Below are 6,420 nucleotides of genomic sequence, written 5' to 3'. Positions count from 1 at the left end.
ATACAAGTGTCCAGAAGAATGTCAATTATCATAAAACATTATACAAATGTGATGCTATAGGCTACATGAATAAATTTTAATGGCTTAGCATGCATAAACATGATGACAGAATCTATGTATTTATAAATGTTCATTGGTTCTTTTACCATTTTCAGAAATAAATTTTCCAAGTAGGCATAAAATTTCTTTATTTTCATTATTCAATATCCATATAAGTTTTTCAGCAGGTGTCAAAGAAGAGAAGTTTGGGTTGATTTTTGATATTGTCTCCACTAATTGCCACCTTTCATTGCTGTTTTTTTTTTTGACAAATGAGTAAAAAATGTTATTCAATATTCATCTTCAACTTCCTGTATATTACATTGAGAAACACTTTCTAGATTCAGGGGGAAGTCCTGTATATCTTCCCCTTTCAATATTTAATGTGCAGAAATGAGAAGTTCCTCTGATCATAGTCAGGCGCGGATCCAGGAATTGAAGTTAGAGGGGGCGCCAAAAGTAGGCAAGGGGTCTGGGGGCCGCCTTTAAGCCCCCAGTGGGTCCAGGGCAAAGCCCTGGTGGGGGCTGGGGGGGGCGAAGCCCCCGGAAGCTTCTGGATTCTAGAGATTTTGTAGGGTAAAAATGAGGTCTATGAAGTATACATATTTACATTTTCTAGACGAAACTGTGATTTACGTTAATTTTGACAATTTTAAGGGGGGGGGGGCGCCGGGTGCGCCCCCCTTAAATCCGCCACTGATAGTTATTGACAATGTGGAGATAGTGTTCTCTTCCAAAATTGGTTTTGAAGATGGAATTAGTCCTTAGTTTACCATCATTTTGCTGCCTATTTTCTTTATACCATTGGTTTATAAAATATTGTCTTATAATACATGATGACTTCTTTTTAAATGAACAAGTTCTATATTTTGATAAGTCAATATTTTTGAAAGCAGTTAAATGACCGAAAATTGTCTCAATGCATGAAAACCATGATGGTTTATTTTCAAAAAAGAGGCTTTTTGAGACGGAGTATGTTTCTTTGAGTAGGACAAAAGATGGATGCAATGTTTCTAGTCGAAACCAGTAACTTAATTAGCATAGCTTTAATAACTGAATGATACAGTGGAAATCTGCCTAGCTCAGACAGAACTGCAAAGTTTGTTGACTTTCTATGCACTCCAAGAATAGCCTTGCAATATTTAATGTGCATTGTTTCACATTTTAATTTGTTAAATATTTTGTCCATTGTGATATCTTTGTTTTGAAATTTAGAAGCAAAGGGGTTGAAAGCCCCCCAAATTTCAAAACCATATAGAAGAATAGGAGAAATGGTATGATCAAATAAATGAAGGTTAATATTGACAATATGACAATTGGACATAATTTCTCTCTGTAATTTTGAACGTGCTTTCAAGGCCTTCTTATATAATTCATTTTGAGCAAAGGTAAAAGAACCTGAGTTACAAAAATAAATACCAAGATATTTTTATTGTTGAACACATTCAATCAACTTATTTTGAAAAGAAAACTTTTCCGATATTTTTTTCCAGCTCTGTTAAGAATCATAATTTTTGTCTTGGATAAGTTAACATTTAGACACCAATCATTACAATATTTGTCCAATATATCAAGTTTTGATTGTAAACCATTCGAAGTGCTTGATAGCAAGATTAAATCATCAGCATACATTAATTAAACAGTGTATTATGTGATCATTAAGAGTAACAGAATCTGAAGAGTTATCCATGTATTTCGGCAAATCATTTATAAATATTTTAAACAGATTTGGGCTCAAGTTATCCCCTTGCTTAACACCTTGCTGGATTGGAAAAAAATCAGTAATTCGATTATGGATTTTTATACATGAAATACTTCTTTGATAAATTTCTTTGACAATATTGTATAACTTCTATCTGAAGAAGTTTTAATTTTATCCCAGTATGTATAACAGTATCAAAAGTCTTATGAAAATCTACAAAACATGCATAGTTTCCCATTCTTTCCATTGCAATATTTATCAAAAATACATTTTAGAATAAGCATATGATCCCATGTTCTGGCTTTCTTGGTACATCCTATCTGACAATCATCAATGACTTTGTTTTCCACAAGAAATTTGTCTAGTAGTATATTATTCAAAATACTATTAAAAATTTTTCCTATTACACCTCTTACAGTGCTCCCTCTATAATTATTTGGATCATTCTTATCACCACCTTTATGAATTGTAGAAATATATTCACATGACCAAGCCCTGGGATATCTCCCACTGGACAACACCATATTGAATAATTTAACAAGACTGGATAGTAAAACATGCTGCCCACATTTTAACATACTATTTGAAATATTATCTAAACCAGGAGACTTGTTATGTTTAAGTTTAGCAATTGCTTGAGATATTTCCGATTGTTTTATAGGAAAATCTAATGTATATTGAATATCTTTGTGGATTCTAACTGTTCAAGACTTTTGTGGAGAATATTAATTTTAATCTTTCGGGATAAATTTCCTTGGTTTTACTTAAACTCTGAAAATGATTTAGCCAAGTATCTGAATCAATGGAATTTTCTGATCCGTCTGTCGTACACGAGTCTCCTTCTTTAAGATCATTAACGAGTTTCCAATACATTTTTGACTTCATGCAAGTTTTCTAACTGGAACAATATTGACCTCTGGTACTCTTTACGTGTTCTTTTTCTACTTTTTGTGTACTCTCTATATAATTTATAGTAGTGACCTCTTACTTGTGGATCTGTGGGATACCTTGACAATATCTTACCATAGCTGATTAAATTCATATGTTGCCTATGTAAACTACTGTTAAACCATTTTTTAGATTTAAACTTTTTTGATTGGGGAATTTTTTTTTTTAAGTAGAGAGTTGTTAGTTGCTTGAATTATAATATTATAAAATAATTAGATGATGCATCATCAACAGTTTCTTGTGCAATTTTGAATATCTTTTGATGAGAGAGCAATTAAAAAGTTATGTTCCGAGTTATCATCCCATATATAATTGGTGGATAATGGTTTTGTATTTAAAAATTTGTTTTTAGTTTTCTCAGGTATTAATTTGAAGAAGAAGGTATGGTTTCCATACAAATTTTGCCCTGTGATTTTCTAAAAAAATGAAACTGGTGTAAAAGTTGAAAACTCATGTTTTTAAATAATTGAAATTCAATGCAGAAAAATCATACAATACATTTTTCTCACTTGTGTTTTTAAATGCTAATTATGACGTCATAAACTTGTGCATTTTCTCGTATTTTCTTAAAAAGTTGCAGAAGACACCAATTTTTAATGGAATTTTCTTTCAGATAACATTGTCCACAGGCATCGCCCACAAAGATCTTGAGATATGTGATTTGTTATTGATTTTTGCACAAAATATCAAAAAATTAACGTGGGCGACGGCTGTGGACACTGTTTTCTAAAGGAAAATCACCCTTGAAATGTGCCATTTTGAAGCTTTTTCTGTTGAAAATAAAGAAATGCTTCACATTAATGACGTCATATTTGCAGAATGGTAAACCTTCATGCCATATTCTTTCCTGATTTATCAGAGTCATTTATTTAACTAATATTTAAGCCAGTTTCAAAACTGTTTGATGTCATTACATTTTTAGGCCGCAATAATGCTAAAACCATACCTTCTTCTTTAGCAGATAAGGACAATTCAAGTTTACAGTGTGTATCAGAGAATGTTGGAATAAAGTCTGCTACTTTGAAATACAAAATGTTTTCTAAAAAGTCTTCAGATACAATGACGTAATCAACAATACTTGAACCATTAGGAGTATGACAGGTGAACTGACCAGACATATCTCCAAGGACTCTGCCATTCAATATTCGAAACTGATTCCCAATACAAAAATCTAATAGATCTCAACCTCGACCATCAATCTTTTGATCTTTACTCTTCCTTTGTAATATGATTTTTTCAGTGTTGCAGTTAAGATCTACAGGGATAAATTGATGGTCATCATCACAAATGAAATCTGACTCAATTGAAGTTCTACCATTAAAATCTCCACACAATAAGATATCTCCTTTCCCTTTGAGATTTCCAATATCTTTGTTAATGTTGTTCAGAATATCAATTTCAAGTCCTTGGGTATAAGTTGATCCACTGGATGGATTGTACACAACACATATAAATAAATCCTGATCAAAACCAAAATAAGTTTTCTTCAGTTTTATCAATTGAAAGTCAGGGCTTGTATTTTGCAAAATCTTTACGTAGGGTCGTAGATGTTGCTAAACAAGAATTCCCAATCCTCCAAAGTACCTATTATTTTGTTTTGTAATTTTTCTATGAGTAAAATAGCAGTAAAATGAGCTCAGATTGGTAATCTTGTAATTGGGATCAAGATGTGTTTCTGCTAAGAAAACAAAATCATATTTGGATATTTCCTTAATAAAGCTTGGGTCATTCGTTTTGTCAGAATATTTTGATATTAAACCACCAACATTCCAGAAGCACATCTGTAAAAATTGGCTTACATGTATAATTTTCTTGTATCAAAATTTTAAAAAAAATTCTATTTTAGTGTCTCAAAAACTTAGAACTTTTAGAAAAATATGTAAATAGATCCCTTCGGTAACTTATCATTGTATATCATAACCAGGTCAAAATATGTTCGTATAAGGATACAATATTAAGTGAAAGAGAAAAAATGTATATATATATACATACACACACATACATATATGTTTAAGGTGTTGTCACAGTGCTATCATTTTCTTTCTTTCTTTTTTTTTTAACTCAATTGATATCTAAATCTGTACACATTTTCGGACTATTGGCAAAAGACACCAAGGGACGATGCTTATGGAATTCAGATAACTTATGTACCTCTTCCACCTCGTGACAAGTGCAAATAATCTAAAAATATTTACAATGATACAAGTGGTATTATTGTTTTTACTGGAACTCTAAGAGATGTATGGCTGATCATGATGAATCTTGGAATTTTCCATGAACATGTACAGTCTTTTTTTTACTAAGCGGACATGCCTTTTTATTTTTCTAACGTCAAATTGAGTGATTTCGACAACTAAGTTTTACTTAAAATTATTTATATCCATAGTAAATAAAAAAAACCTGTGCCTTTATAGTTACAATTCTGTATACTTTTATAGCTGTTGTCATGTATTTATATGAAATATAAAAGTGAAAACTTGTCATTGTTCTCTCAAATAGTAATCATGCCATTCAAATGGATAGCAAAACATCTCAACATCATGCAACCATATAGAAAGCCTGTGTTACAATTTATTTCGAAATGCAATAACAACGCCAAATGTAATAAATTGGGATTTTTAATGTTGCGTTGATCTCGACTCAAAATGAAATAATGCAAAATGTTAGAATTTTTTTTTTGATTATTACATTTTGCATTATTACATTTTGCACTGAGATTAGCTCAAAATGTAATAAAGTATTACTTCGTTGTTCGATTTTGCGTTAATTAATGTTTGCTTTGAAGACAACGCAAAATGTAAAAAAAAAATCAATATGTAATAAAACAAAATATAATTAATTTGTTGGGTTTTGTTAAACTCAAAACATCATAAAATTGATTTGAATATATAACCATTGGAAAACTCACTTTACAAAATATTTACAGCTATGACAATGAGGCCAACGTTACCTTTTTTCAGTAACAACTAAGTACAAGTATAAAACTTTTTTTTTATATCTAACTCTCACTCTATTTCTGACAATTTTATTTGATACATTTTATTAAACATTAATTTAACTTTGATTGACATGCCTTTTATAAATCAGTCATGATATATATAACTAGTAATAATTTGACCAAAAATTGACCATAGGTTAATTAAAAGTTCTTGATATGCATGGTTGGCATGAGCAAATTGGTTAGCAAATAAGAAGTGTATGTATGTGTGTCTAGCGAGGAGGGACTGCAGAAACAGTCCATTTATTATAGGAGAGAGAGAGAGAGAGAGTTTCTAAAACAGTATAGAATCATTATTGTCAATAAACCCCCTTACCGCTAAATATATTTACTTCTGTCAGCACAAATAATTTTTTTTTAGATTAATTGCCTTTGTACATAAAAAAGGACACTGGACAACAAAATACCCCCTAACAACAACAACTCCCGTCCCTGCGAGCAAGTTTTTAATTTGCAACACCTATATGATTTGAATATTAAAGGGATTTAAAATTAATGTAGCTAATTAAATCAAAAGATTATAAAATCTGATTTATTTTAAAATTCAGCATATGTGTATTTTTTTTCTTCTGTTTTATTTTCTTTTCATTTCTTTTCTTTGCCCAAATGAACATTATTCTCAACCTGGCTGACAAAAAAAGTACTTTATTATATTTTGCATTCTTGCCTTTTGCTTAATCCCAACGAAAAATGTAACAATGCGAAGTGTAATAATAAAAAAAAATCGTGCTAT

This window comes from Saccostrea cucullata, unplaced genomic scaffold (assembly GCF_032062105.1).
Source record: "Saccostrea cucullata isolate Sc308-1 unplaced genomic scaffold, CSIRO_AGI_Scuc_v1 ctg332, whole genome shotgun sequence".
Taxonomy (NCBI): Eukaryota; Metazoa; Mollusca; class Bivalvia; order Ostreida; family Ostreidae; genus Saccostrea; species Saccostrea cuccullata.
The sequence above is the reverse complement of the archived record's forward strand: the minus strand, read 5'-3'. Positions refer to the sequence as shown.